General features: G+C 44.4%; 1 protein-coding gene across 11 annotated transcripts in view; it reads left to right on the top strand.

Moving 5' to 3' along the window:
• Positions 1-15,044, top strand: part of SYT16 (synaptotagmin 16) — a 135,713-nt gene that overhangs the window by 33,355 nt on the left and 87,314 nt on the right. Inside the window, exons 1-2 of one of the 11 annotated variants that reach the window (XM_063333561.1) lie at positions 6,308-6,710; positions 7,531-7,586. The exons of 8 other annotated variants lie outside the window; for them this stretch is intronic. The gene's annotated coding sequence lies outside the window, so the exon portion shown is untranslated. Of the gene's footprint in view, positions 1-6,307; positions 6,711-7,530; positions 7,610-8,271; positions 8,478-15,044 lie in introns of those variants that run through there. 2 more of the 11 variants (XM_063333562.1, XM_063333563.1) reach the window with 2 other exon arrangements.

Genomic DNA, 15,044 nt, shown 5'->3' with positions numbered 1-15,044 from the left:
CTTCTATAGGGTGTTGAAGAATAGCTGTTCTCCTGTGTAGCTGGGTACTAGCTGCTTTTCTATTACAGGTTTTAAACTAGTTATTTATAATGTCTAAAAATACAGTGTTTTCATCACCCTGTCAAGACAGTTTCCCAGTCTATGTAGGGTAGCTGTGGTTTCAAATCATTCCTGTTTTCTGTCTACAGACCCAGTCTCCTGTAGCCCTGTGGACAGTGTCACAATCTGGTTGGCTTTAAACTAATCTCAATCTGAGCTTTGTAACACGTCGCAGCATTTCCCCGCTGGCTTTGTTTGCTCTAATGTTCTCCTGCTTCTGGTATTTGGTGACTTACAGCTTCCCACTGGGTTTTGTCTCCCCTTGAGGCTTATCCTGCTGTGTCCTCCTTACGCGAGTCCCTCCTTTCCTGCAGCAGCACGAGGCTTGCTCGCTGGGAGGTGTGACGTTCTGGGGACACTCTGCACTCCTTGGCACAGCGCTTTTTGTCTCTGAAGATGGGGAATTGCCTGATCTTGTAAGCAAGCTGTCCTTTATTGTAGGAAATGCCACTGCACTGTTGTGTAAACCTAGAGTTTACCTTAAGTACTATGCACAGTTTTGTCCCCCTCCTTCCCAAAAGGATATAGCAGAACTGGAAGAGGTCCCACAGAGGGTACTAGGTCAACAGTGTGGACATTTCTGGTACTGAGCGTGACTGATTGACAATGACTCGTAAACTAGGAAAAGAGATTAACTTTGGGGGATCATCAGATATACAGACTTATGTGAGTAGTAACGGAGAGGTGGGCAGGAAGTGCTTGTTCACTGCCTCACAAGGTTTGAGGGGTATCAAAGGGAGCTGGCTTCAGGAGGAACAGAAGGAGCTAGACCTTCATGCAGCAGATGGTAGATCTGCAGAGATCTCTTCTGAAGGGTGTGTTAGGTGCAAAGAGTTTACATGGGTTTAATGCAAGGCTGGTTAAATACCTGAAAGAAAACAAGCTATGTGAGGCTCAAAAGAAATCCTTAGAAATGAACGTGGTTGGAGGTGGCAAGGCTACGCAGAAGAAGGCACATGTGGGTGTCCCGCTCTTGCTCTTTCCTTGGCATCCACTTATGGCTGTGACTGGAGAACAGGCTGCCCATGGGAGAGGGGTCCTTGCAAGGAAGAAAGGCTCCTGGTACATTCTCATTTTATGCTGAAGCTTTTCCCGTAGGTTTTGATTTACATCTCTGATCTCCACCAGACCTCCACCTAATTGAGTAGATTGACCCTGGCTCTTACAGAGCAGGCAATTAATCAAAGACTGACTAATCAGCTCTCAATGGCTGGCACCTTGCAGAAAGTCTGGGAATCACTTATGTGCTACCTCTGCAAACCAGTTTTATGCTCTGAGATTTATAACCAGGTAAATCTATTGAATTCTGTGGATTTACTGTAAACTTTAATTATTATAAGCTCTGAAATGTAATAAAAGTTACTTTACTTAGCTACCTTAAGTGGGAGTTTAAAAACTAAGTTCTGTAGATGCTTTAACTAATTACACTCAGTAGTTTTACCACACGGTTAAAATTTAGCTGAAATCTGTCATCTCTCCCTGAAATTAAATACCTTGAAAACTGGCTGGCTGTGCAACGAAGTCTAAACTTATTCTTCAGGGTTTAAAAGCAGTTTTATTCAAAGGTCTTAATTTTCATCTAAATCAGTTCCTAAGTTAATGTTTGACACTGCTGAAATCTAGGACTTGACTTTTGAGCTAAGGTTCTCATTTACCAAGCTGCAGTAGTTAATAATCGCTCAGTGATGTTAACTGACATCTATTAGGAGCTTTAAATTGAAGATGTACTGTGAAATAAGATAAAATTAAACAAAGCAAAATAAATGTGTACAAACAAGTCTTCCCGCACAGCCAAGCTCATTTATGTTAGTGCGGTCTGTGCCAAGGCTGAAGCAAAGGGCAGCAAAAGGATCTGGTGGGAGCCTGTGGCACTGTCCCGAGGGGAGCAAGTCAGTGCTGACATCCTCATCAAGAATGATAGGAGGAGTGATTTTTTTTTTTTTTTTTTTTATCGCCCTCCCCCGGCTCCAGCAGCCTGCCCTATGTACAGGCTCACAGGTGGTCCTCTGAGCCCCCTCCTAACTTCATTTTTTCTGCAGGAAGGGGGTAAGTGGACTGTACTTAGCTTGTTTTGTTGATGCTGAGTTTTGCTATGACAGAAAATCACATCTGTTCCCTTTCTGGTAACAAATGGTCAAATCTCTGATTTACTAGTATTAATACACTTAACTAAATAACCTAAATTGCCATGGGCAATTATGTAGGCTGTCTCTTAATGTACCACAACTTTCTTTTAGTTCATCTTCTCACCACCTTGAACCCTGGAGGTCCTCTACTGACTTTCTCCAGTGCTTCCCACAACCGATTGACAATTGGAGCCCAGACACACTTATCGCTCCTATGTTGTTTATGGTCCTTGGTGCCTGTATTGTAGAAGCTGCCTGCTTCACTTGGCTTTCTCTTAATCACTTTTGTGTCCTTTTTGTCACTTCTATGACCTAAGGTATGGTGCTATCACTGAAAACACAATCTATTTATGCCCTCCAGTCAAATCCCAGGCTGGACCACCCTTGCAACTGTGACTTTACTGGTGGTGAATCCCCCCTGTACATTTTGCCTGCACTGTTAGTCTTGTGGCTATCTTTTCACTGTGTGATTTTCTTTTTGTTGCTGGTAGATAACTGTATTCCGTTCAAGTGAAGTTGCACAGACTCTGGAAGCGTAGTTGATCTGTTTGAAGTGTGGACTCCTTGTGCGTTCTGGGGCTTGGGCATTTGAATTTCTCTTCAGAGTTACTAAAAGTTTTCGAGGAGCATTGTTTTGATATCCATTGCTAAAGTATTCATTCCCCCCCCCGGCTTCCTATCTAAGTTCAGACAAATCTTTGTTTCAGAGCAGCTGGAGCTGGGCTGGGTTGTCAGCACAGCTTTGGCGTCCTCCTTTCCCCTGCTTGTGGTGGTGTGCTCCCCTGGCTGTCATTCATGTGCCCTGAGCATGAACAGATGACAGTGCTTGTGCGTGTCAAGTACTGCGAAGGTTTTGTGATAACATTCCTGGTGTTTCGGGCTCCTTATTGGCTGCCTGCATTTGCTCGTGCATCTCCAATGGTTTTACTGTGTATCATGAGCAGCTGGTCCCCTTTCCTTCAGTCTGATACTGCTGCTTATCAGTGTCTCTGGGATTAGATTGTAGTGTTTGTACATGGTTAATGTTTGAATTGGCTAAAGCCCCTCTGGAGGCATCTTCCTTTTACTTGGCAGTGTTTTCAATCACTGCACATGTTGCTGTTTGCTGTTTTTTTGGTTTGGTTTTTTTTTTTCTTCCTGGGGTATTTAGTTCTGTCTCCCTCGTGCATGTCAAGATAGCTGTTAGGGTGGGTAGTTTCCTCTCTGCCTCTCATATCACTTTCCATGGTAGAGTGGTTGCTATTGCCTGTATTCCAGGTCTGTCTGTCTCGTTTGTCCAGCTACATTGCTTTAGCCTATGTGCTGACTTGGTATTTGCGTTCTTGTTTTGGTTCCTTACCCGGACAGAGCCATTGCCCGTGGCTTTCTGCTTGCATTTTTGGAGATCTAGATCTGCTCTTCTCTCTATTCTTTCTTGCAAGCTGGACTTGTGTGACCTACAAGCTCTCTAGTTTGATGTTTCCAAAGTAGTATGTGAACTCAGAACACTGATCATCTGTTTGTTGATTTCTGATCAAAACCTGCCATTTTTCTCGGGAATTCCAGCCTCCCTTCATCTCATCTGCAATTGTAATGGTTTTGTTGTATTTCTGGCAACGCTGTCTTTCAATGATGGAATATTATTTTTAAAAAGAAATCCACCCACCTGTAATTAGAAAAAGAAAATCCCTGCCATTGATTTTTCAGGTCTCTAAATAGACTTGAAACACCCTTGTGTACATAGACTTTGTCTTTGGAAATCTACCTCTTGTGGAGTTTGAGTTGGCCTGCCTGCTTGCTTTGTTTTCAGGGGCTGATGTGCCTGCCAGCCTGTCTTTGCTGGGCGTCCCACTAGACCGAGTGCTTCTCCAGGCTTTCCTTCCTCCCACCTTCACTGTCACAGTAAAAGAAATACAGGTTGCAACAGGCACCAGAGCCCCTGGGGTTCCCCTGAAACTTCTGCAAATTTCAGAGAACGGGACCACTCAGATCCACTTCAGATATCATTAAATTCATGGGAAACTTTTTCACTGGAATAAGTGAGCCCTGGAGTCCAAGCTTGGGGTAGAAGTCAGTACTGGATCCGAAAACCCACCTGTGAAGTGTGCAGGTACACAGGATTGTAGCGAGCCTGGCCATCAAGCAGCACATACGGAATAGCCACAGGGAAACTGTTTGATCCAATTACTGATGATTTAGTAATATAAACAGACACAATTTCTCTCTTCGCATACTTTGGCAACCAGGTCAGATTTCTCTACTACAGGCCTAGTGGGCACGTGGATTTTGTTGATATTTTGTACTATAGGGGAAGCTAACCTTTTTGTTTGCGTGCAATGGCTTACAGTCTCATTTCAGTTAGCTTTGGTGTGGTGTTCAGGCATGGTGTTCAGGTAAACAAGGCCATGCATTTGGTCTGTGCCACTTCATAGAAATTTTTGTGATGAAATGCCATGGAGTCCAGAGACGTGTTTAAGTGAAACACTGCTTCTGCTAAGACAGTTTCCTCCTCTTTGGTTCAGGACCTTGTAATCTATACCTGTTAGCGAACAGCAGGTGAATGTGACTTAGGTAAAAATGTATTGTGTAAATATTTCTGACTTCACGCTTATCTAGCAGAGGCATCTTCCTTCCAGTATAGTCTGCTGCTGTACTCTGTTAGCCCAGAGGAGTGGAGTACCGGCCAGACGCTGGGCGAGTTTGGCGAGATGTGACAGAGATGTTTCACTCCTATATTCATACCTTGCTAAGAGGAGTGAGAAGGGCACTGACCTGAAGTCTGTTTCATAAGCTTTTCCAGTTTGGGGGCTCTTGACTCACAGGCCTGTCTCTTGCACGCAGTTCTTGCTCTTCTCTTGTGTTCCTCTTGAATAAGGTTTTGTGTGCCTTTAAATTAAAAAGGCAAATTCAGATCAAGGAAAAAGCTCCGATGAAATACCCTCTCCCCTGTCTCTGAGAACTGCAAGCCTGGTGCACCTTGAAAAAGAAGAACTAGAAATCAATTTATGAGGGGTTCTCTCAGAGGCGCCTTGGCAAAGGGCTTTTGGTGGAGCTTTGAAGGAGAGCGTGGCTGGCCGGGCACCAGCTCAGCAGCGGACGCCTGAAAGGGAACTCGCTGCTCGGCTGACCTGGAAGAATGTCGCGTTGCTGAGGGAACCGGCCGTGCCGTGGCTCCCAGGTGAAAGGATGTTTGATCTTTTAAATCATGGTGTAAATGTTTATGTGAAATACATTGTCCAGGTTTTAAAAATATCGGCTTGACATTTAGTGGGACATAAAGGGAATATTTCTACAGTTTAGCTGACGGTTGACAAATAATAATAAAAACTGGCTACATCTGAAAATGTATTTGAATTTCTGCCAATTGTGCTCTAGCTCTTTTAGAACAACGATTCTGAAAAAAAAAACAAAACAGAAAAAGGGCAGTGTCAAGTTGACAAGGACGAGAGTTTATTCTCCTAACATTGTGGCATTATTTCTGGATTACTTTTTCCATTGCAACTTTATAAATGATGCATTCAAGAGTAAAGTTTAGAGTAAGAACTTAATGTGTGAGAGCAAGGAAAGCAGCCGAGCGCATGGGAGTCAGAATGGAAGACTTAAATGGTCTTCCATTTTCCTTCATAAATATGGCAGTCCTCATGAATTCTGGAGAAATTTGAATAAAAGTGAATAAACATCATATTACCGCAGAAAAGATGTTAGGGGCTACAGTGAAAGGTATGAAGGGAAGAGTTCAAAAGTAAAGGGAATAGGAGAATAATGAATGGGAAGAAGTTTGGAGTAAGTGACTTCTCTGGTGCAACACTAACTCAGTAGCAGTGGCACGGATGGAGAATGGTTCTCCTGGGTGCTGGGTAAGCTGCGTTGAACCTGAGACCTTCCTCTCTCTTTGGCAACTCATTTCACTGCCTCCCTTCTGGAGCTGCTACTTGGGCATTTATTTTCAGTCGTGCAGCATTGGGACTACGTGTATGTGCAGGGAATGAGGCACCCACAGACCTGCGTGCTGAACTGCCCCGGCCCCTTCCTGGTAAACCCGTCTCTGCAAATCTTCAAGGGATTGGTGCTCGCTTCTAAATTAGCAGGGAAATGTCCCACTGGCTTAGCAGACGAGGCAAGTCTCCTGGGCAGTGGATGAAACTTGCTCAATCAGTTGGCTTCAGTGACTGGTCTGACATAACTAGACTTTGTGTTTCCCTTGTTGCTCTGCTGCACCCTTGCATATTTTTAGCACAGTGCTATGGCCACCGCCTCCTGCTCTGGGACCTCCTACGGCCGATCGCTGTGATCGCTCAGCCATGCCTGATACTGGCATCACGGAGACAGGGGGGAGGCTGTGAGTCTGGAAAGAGCCCTGCTGAAAGGCATGTGTCCCCAGCAGTGGCCTTTCACCAGGGCTTTGTCCATCTTGCGCCTTTTGCCTGCAGCCATCACACAGCCCAGGAAGCCAGATGCCCTCTTCGGTTGCCTGATCCATGAGGAATCTTGTGCGGCAAGAGTCATGTAAGTCAAGGGGCTTGATGTCTGCTCAATAAGGACTTCTCCCCCCGCCCCAGCTTGAGCTCTTTCGAAGTAGCTTTTATTTTGAAAATGCCAGTCTGGACTACTCTTCAGGGGTCTGCCAGGCAGCAGCTTTTATAAATAAGATCATCAAAATGCCTTTTTTGGGGGGGAAAGAGAGTTGTATTAGGAACACCTGCAGAAAATTCCCTCAGGGAGCAGTTTACCTTAGAGAGGCAAGATACTGCTGATAGTGGATTAGAGCCAATTTACAAATTGCTGCAGGCAGTGGGGCCAGAAGCCCTTTTGATTGTGAGCAGCCAGGTCTGCAAGGCCCTGCTGAGAGGGGAGTGTACTCTCCTCCTTCCCCCAATTTTCTGTCCATCTTTCCCATGCTCTCTCATGTTTTAAGCATTGTGAGTAGCTTGGTTCAGATGTGCGATTTTATTTTACAGCCTTTCCATACTGTTTTTGAGGAGCACTAGATATTCTAGAAGCCGGAAACAACATTTTGCACTCATTAATAAATTGCTGGGAAGAGCTTCAGTTTCACTGCAGATAGACCTTTCGCAGGCAGAGACAATGGGGATGGATTTGCTTGAATGCTGGGGAAAAATAACCTTTCTTCTACTGGGAATCAAATCTACATCCAAAATGCACATTCAAAGCAGCAGTTGCGTAGATAGTGAAAACAGGATGTGATCTCATGGTAAGTATCACAGAGCCTTCTTCATCAAGGTTAAAAAAAAAAGAAAAAAAGAAAAAAGAAAAAAAACAGGAGTTGAAGTCCATTCTTTACTTTTTCTTTTTTCTTTTTCTTCAGCGAAATGTGACTTTATAAGAGACAGTCTCCAAGTTGAACTCTCCAGCTATTCATGGGTGTGTAGTAAGTATATGAGCAGGTAGGCATTAAGATTGGTGCTGCGCTTGCACCTTTTGCTGTAAGAACAGTTTTAACCTCAGTGTGTACAAACCCCATCAGGAAGCACAGAGGTGCTGGCGCAGCTTTGCTCTTCCAGCCTGGAGCAGGGCCTGGCTGGGCAGAGCCGTTCAGAGGAGTAATGACTGGTGGAGGCCTGGGGAGTACTGCTCCCTGGAGAGGAAGCACTTTGTTTTAGACTGAATGCCCGCTGTGATCCTTACTTTACTTTTTCACTGCAAATCTGTGGGAATCTAGGATGGAAAAGGTACATTTCTGAAGTGGATCCAGAATATTTATGACCAGAACGTGAATTTAAGCCAAGTAATAAATTGTATCTCTCTACAGAAGAGAAAAATTGCGTACAATTTCATGATAAATGAATGGCAATATTTTTTTTAAGGTAAATTTATCAGCAAGGTAATTGCTTGAATAAAGACCCAGCACTCATAAGGTGAGAGCAGGAGGAAAGCTACAGGTGAGGGAGTAGTTTTTAAACAAACCCTGTCAGAAGCGGCATAGGCTGCTTTATCTCTTGTTTCTGTGGCTAGCATTCCTTTGGTGGCTGTCACATGTTTACCAGCCAGCAGCCTTCCTTCTTCCTTGGGACATTAGATCAACAAGTATATACAGAGAAAAGAGCAAGAGCATGAGCACTACTCCTGTTTTTGAAACTCAGGACTGTGCTTCTCTTCAGCTTTGCCCAGACTACATGAACACTGCGAATCCTGAGGATTTAGCAGCCTGTCCTAGGAAGAAAGCTTTGAAACGTGTTATTTGTGAGAAAAGTGTTCTTGGGAAATTTCATTGCTGGTTTGACCTGTCTTGCTGCTTTATGTAAGTGTGAATAGGTAAGTCTCTCATGTTTTGAATGTTTTGTGGCTATTTCTTGGTGAGAAGATTGCTTTCCTAGTTTGTTACTTTCGTGATAGTTACAGTTTGAAAAGCAAATTCTGTGTTACCAACGCTTGCTACTTTGGATTTGCTTGTTTGGTTTTCTTGAAGTACAAAGGTCTCGGAAATTGCAAGTAATGAAATAGGAGTTAGCCTTTTCTTCTGTTTTCTACTTTGCCATTGTGCTATTTCCTGCTGTCATTTCAGATTTTACTGTAAAGCAGTAGTAAGACCATAATTCTAGATCCATAATGAATAACACAAGTGTGGAGTATTTGCATTCCTGTTAAGCAGAGGGCACATCTGATAGCTGTGCAAGGGAAGCCATGGATAATTGCAGGTATTTATGACTGAGGTAGGCTTAAAAAAAGACCTAAATGTAGCAGGATGGATGTGGAAGAAAACAGCTGAAGAGATCAAAATACAGTAGTAAGTAGACTCCATAGCTTGGCTCAGTGTGTCTGAAAACATCCAAGGAACATGCTGCACTTTATTCTTGTGGTCCTTAATGTCAAGTGTTTTGCAGAATGTATGTGGGGATGTTTGCCCATGTGGGCTGGACTGGAGCATCAGAACTGAAGAAGCCCTTGAAATACGTGGAATCTATTTTACTCTGTTGTATCTGTTTTGGCTAGCAGTTGCCTCTGTCTGCCTCCCCTCTTCTCACTCTTCTGGCTCTGAAGTGGCATGGCTCTCCATTTATCCCTGAGAATGGTCTAATGTCACAGCTTTTGCTTGAAAGAAACTCCAGGTGGAGGCTTTGAAATTTGTTAATGCAAATGAATCATCTGAGGCAGCGTTGTGGTGGCTTTAATCTGGAGAGGGCCCTTCGCACAGGTTTTGTAGTGCTGGGATCTGGCCCTGCACGTTGCTTTTACAAAGGAATTATGGAGTGTGTCTTACATCATAAACATTTGTTTTCTCTGAAATCATTCCTGCTCCCCATTAGATCTGTGACAACTCTGCTTTTTATTTACGTGCTTTTGATTTTCCATGCCCTGTAGAGACAGATATTTTGGGCATAAGTCCCAGGGTCCATCTTTGATTCAGTTTGGCTGAACTGAGATTAAGCAAGACTGAGGAGTGCCTGGAGTAGAAAGAAGGTGGGATATAGGAGGGTATAAGGTGGGAAAGCACACATAGGGAGCCAGCTGTTCTTCTGGCTGTTAAAACCACCTCTGGTTCCCCCCTCCTTATGCCTGTGGGACTTCATTGCCTTTCTGTTATCGCAGATATTATCTGTTATTGTTTAGCTGAGCTATGACTTCAGTTCACACCCTTCTCCATGCAGCCCTAGTAACAAATTATCTGGTTTGTTATACTAATATGGATAGAGAAATGTTTACGGTGACGTGGTAGAAGGTGGCAGTACTTGCTAAGCTCTTCACTGTATTAAATACATGACTCTAGAAACCACTGACATTTTTTTTTTACCCAAGCATTTGTTTTAATGGCTTTTGTTATTGTTAGAACATATTTTCCCAGGGCGTAGGTCACTTGGTCGATATCAGAGGCCTAGAAATCTTCCACAATATGCTCTTTCTTTGAAACCACACCCTGCTTTATGAGCAGCCTTCTTCCGCTTCAGGGCTTCCTTCTAAATACCAACAATTCCTCCATCCTGTTCCTCAAGAGCTGGAGCCTGAGCTTGATAGCTAGCCCGGGTCCCAGGGAGCTGTGTGGTGGGGCAGCATATCCTGTGCAGATGTCCTCCGTATCAGGACAAAAAACACCTAAGGGTCCCTCGCACCAATTGTGGCAATACTGTGTGTTATTCTGGCAGCCAACAACGTGTGTGGAATGAAACTCAGTGTAGGCCTGTGGCTTTTAGGTTCAGAGAGTGGTGTGTTAGTGTCCTTTGAGATGCAGGAAAGAATGACCCAGGAGGTGAAGGACAGCCTGAACGCCAGAGTTGAGTCTACAGTTCAAACACCCCAATTCCTTTTGGGAATTGCCTGGAAAGGTCATACTTACGGCCATCTTAGGTGATGTAGCACTGAGGGTTCTTAGATGGTAAATGGCTTTTCAGGGACATGAATCTCATCACCACCAAATAGAATTTCTTGTCCTGTCAGCAGCGCGACTGTAGAAAATTCCTCTCCCGTCTGCTGTTCATGCCTCTTTTCGTGGCCCCTTCGTTGTGCTAAATGGCAGACTGATCGTCTGTCTTTGTGGCTCGACTTAAATGCAGGGGCCGGAAACCTTCAGTGGAGCTGTAGAAAGGTTGGTCTTGTTTCTACTTAAAAAAAAATAAAAATCAATTACTGGTTGTGCTTTTGGGGCTGAAATAGCTACTAAAGGTACCCTTTCAGCATTGCCAATTAGAAGTTGTAGATAAAGCAGGTGTTCTCTGCTGCAGTTTGACAGCAGTCCCCAGTCTAGGAAGGTCGAGAGATACATGGTTGACCCATTTTTTCTTCTTGGTCAGCACTTTGCTGTTAACTAGATGTGTTTAACGGGAGCTGAAAAAGGGACAGAGTGGATTGAGAAGGCTCAGAACATGTAGCACCAGGCCTGTAAGGAGTGTATGTAACCAATATTGGAAAATTTATTTTTCTTTCAAAGGCCAGGAGTTGAGGCATGGACCTTGTGGGGGTCCTGTTGCCTGCAGGCAGCTCTCACTGGGCAGCTTGTCTCCTTGCTGCCTGTCCTCTCTGCAGCCTGCCAGGCATGTGCTGAATCCAGGTATGGAGCTGCTGTGTAGACAGCAAGCCTGTTGTGGCCTCTTACCACCCCCTCTTCTCCTTCGGTAGCTTCAGGAGATGTTCGTGACCTACAAGGACCCAACAAATAATGTGTCAAGGAGGAGCCAGGGCTGGGTTCCGGGGGTGCCCTGCTTTCCGCAGGCACATGGCCTGCTCTCCGCACACAGGAAATCATCTAGGTATTAAGAGATTTGGTTTGATTAGCTGAAATCTCCTGTTGGCAGCACATTTCCAGTCCCTGGAGCAATGGAGATCAGACAGGTTGCCAAGGCAACGCACAGCCTTCAGCGAGGGGTTTACTGCTTCGTCGTCCTTGGTCAATTGATGGAGTAGGGTGTATTTAGGTCTTTGAAAAAAAAGCTGCTGTCCGGCCTTTTGCTGTGGTGAGTCATTCTGCCTTGGGTCAAATTGGTGGAACTAAGAACAAGGTTTTGTGGATGAGAAAAATAAGTACATAAGAGCATAAAGATCCCAATTAGATTTCTCTTTGAAGAGATGAGAGCACTTCAGTTCTGAGTAGAGGCAACTTATTCTTTGTTATCCCCCCAAATAAGAGAGAAACAGCAACTGAGATCCTCCTTTTTCCTCCATCTCCTCCCCCTTCCCCACTCTCCCAAATCTGAAATACTTACTTTTGTTTGCCGGAGGACTCTGTGCTCACTGTTGAATTCTTGACCCATACCAGGGATCCTTCCAGTTTGACCTTCTGTCACTGCTTTGCTTGTTGCTCTCTGCTCCCTCCTCTGTTGCAGAAGCCTTGATAAATTCAGCTTATATAAGTTTTCACTTCATTACATTATTCCTCCTTTTGCACCATCAGGGACATGAAAAGCTCATCATGTCACTGCTGTGAACGCCACTGAGGCAGTGGTGGTGTGCCGAAAGTCATTGTGTCTGTTGTTGCCTGTTCATTGATCTGGGCTCAAAGTCAGGGAGCATGTTGGGACATGAGCCTCTCTCGCTGTGACTGTTCCCTGGCTTTACTGAGAGAACAGGGTTGTACCAGTGGTGTGCGGAGCTTTCTCGGAAATCTTGGAAGGGATGCGGTGTTCTCATATGCACGGTCAAGGAGGGAAATGGCATTGTGCTTAGTGTAAGGCTTGACTTGCTAAGTTAGTAAAGGTTTTTTAAAGTAATTCTGGAAGTGATAGGAAAGATGCTACAAGGCCAACAAGACCATACCTGGTGAGTTGAAGGTTGTATATGGGAGACAGCATCAGAGTGCCCTTTTTTGTTTCTCTTACTGTTGAGATAAATGTGGGTTGTGCTTAGCAGTAGATACCTTGTTATTTCAGGAAGAAATTGCACAAGCGAGAATTACAAAGCCGTCATTGCGTGGTTTAACATGGGGAGCCAGGCTGGCATTTTCTGAACATGCAGGTACTTCTGTTCTCTTGTGAGTGTGCACCTCAGCTGGTGTCATGTAGCATGGGGAGAAGAAAAGGAATTAAAAAATAAACCTAGACACTGCTTGCTGAGAGACAAATTCTGACCTTCTCTGTCATAAAACCAGGGTATGACCTTTGTAGACAGCAATTTGTATGTGAGAGGGAAAAATTAAAAAGGATGGAGGAGCCTTTAAAAGTCTACATTGGCATCCTTACTTATTTACCCCTTTTGAGAGGATGGCAGTTGATAGATGTGTCACTGTGATGATGCATGGTTATCTTCTTTCCCTGTCTCAAAATATTGCATTAGTGATACCATGGCAACAAAGAAGTTGTCTTTAAGGAAAAGGAAAAAAAAAAAAGTGTGACTTCAGTGTTCCAGAAAGGTGGCAGACTGACGGCTCTAGTCTTCCCTTTCTACCCATAAAGTAGTGGTGGTGTCAGCTATGACAAAATGTATCCGATTATGAACTCTGTGTTGTACTGTGACTGAAAACAAGCCTGGGACATGGTCAAAGACAAACCTACTACAGTAAGAGCAGGCTGAGAATCTGCTGAGAAAACGTGCTCTTATTGGACAATTAAATTCTGTTTGAATTACAACTTTTTCTGAAAAATACATCATCTTGAAAAAACCTTCCTAGACCCAAGTTGTGTCCTTACTCAGGATGGAATTCCTTTCTGAGCCAAGTGTGGTGATGGTGAGACAAACCAGATGTCCCTTGCTGGTGTGGTAGATTTTCTGGAGGTGAGACAGTCAAAGGACATGTGGAAGGGGCAAGTTCAAATCTCTGTCCTGTTTGATTCAGACTTGCATTTGATTGAAGGTCTCATCTCTAACACAAGAGCCCTAAGCAGCAGGAGATTGGCTTTTAGGGACTAGCTTCTTTCTCTCATTTGATCTAATACAGATTATATAGGTAGTTATCACTACAGACTTTTTCTTGCTTTCCTACATCTTAGGTGAAAGCTTTGACCACCAAGTTAGTTCCCACACTGCTTTGTGTGATGGCTGTTTTTACAATGGAAAATAGTTCCAATGTGCAAAACTGAGAATTTGAGCATAGGTCAGAGATGAGGGTGAACATTGAGATAGAGAAGAAATGACAGAGCAAAGACTTGTGTGTAAGGGTTTCTCATAGACTGTGGCCTAGGAAAGTAATTTTCTGTGTGGTTCTGATTTTTCTTCACTGGTCTGGAGAAGGACTGAGACACAGTTGTGAATGCTGCAGTTTTCACTTTGATTATCTCAGCTGTTGGCCCTACTCTGAGAACAATTCTGGCAGGGACGGGTGGTGGTACAGGAGGACCAAGGCCTGGATGGGTACCACAAGTTTCATCGTGCTGTCTGAGTTAAACGTCTTCAGCCCTGACACGAAGGGGACCAGCTTTCAGTTCGTGAATGCCAGTTCAAGTGCTGTGCTGCTCAAATTCTCAGTCTCCCTGACCCTGTTAACTTCAATGAATTTTAAATACCGTGCTGAATTGGAGCCTTTTCTAAGATTATTACTAAGATTGATAATTAGTCTGAATCACCCTTTAGAGGCCTAGGTCATTACTTGAGTCACCTCCGTTTTACAGCGTGAATGCTCCCCTGTCTGTTAGGGTACACTTCTGTTTCCTTGTTTCATCTGTATTTGTGGGTTTGACGGAGAATTTATCTTACGCCTTCCATTTCTTAGGTGAGTGCCCTTTCTTGATGCCACTGCCTCCGTGTCCCCAGTTGCGCCTGATGTGCCTTCCCTTGAACTTGGTGTTGCCAGGAGGTGTCGGCCACCTCTACTGGATTGTGTCACTAAGAAGAATCTGGCTTTGGGAGAAGAAATGCCAGTCTTGTGGCTTTCAGGTGACCCGAGGTGACTGAGGAGATGCTTGGAGGCCTGTGGCCATTGCTGAGGTGTCATCTCTAGGCAGGTGCTGTACATGTTCTATTTGTGAGCCGGAGCCTTGGGGTGAAAAGTGAGGTATTTCCAGACACTGTAGTGCCTGCGTAGGTGGATGGGACTCTTCTTGATTGTTCTTTTGGGTCTAGCTTCCACCATTTTGGGTTGTGTCTTTGCCGTGGCTCCCCTTCTGTGGAGCAGATGTGTTAGCGTTTCCTTGCTTCACAGAGTTGCTGGGGGGATACACACATTGAAGCCTGCAAGGTGTTTGCGTACTGTGGTTATGTGGGTTGTAGAAGAAAGGGAGATGAAGTTGCTGTACTGTCTCCGAGACCTTTGAAATTGCGTGCCTATGTCATAGGCCATAAGGGCAGCTTAGATCTTTAAAGGCGACCTGCACATACATCAGCAGCAGCTATGAACGGGCCCATTCTTCCACCTTTTGATTAGTGAAATTTTGCAATCAAAGTTAATAAAAGTATAGTCAGGTCAAAAGCGACTTTCAGTCCTTCATATTCCTTATATAAAAGGGCTGGAGGGCTCGCTCT

This window comes from Chroicocephalus ridibundus, chromosome 4 (genome assembly GCF_963924245.1).
Source record: "Chroicocephalus ridibundus chromosome 4, bChrRid1.1, whole genome shotgun sequence".
Taxonomy (NCBI): Eukaryota; Metazoa; Chordata; class Aves; order Charadriiformes; family Laridae; genus Chroicocephalus; species Chroicocephalus ridibundus.
Note: the sequence above shows the minus strand (reverse complement) of the source record. Positions and strands in the feature narration are given on the sequence as shown.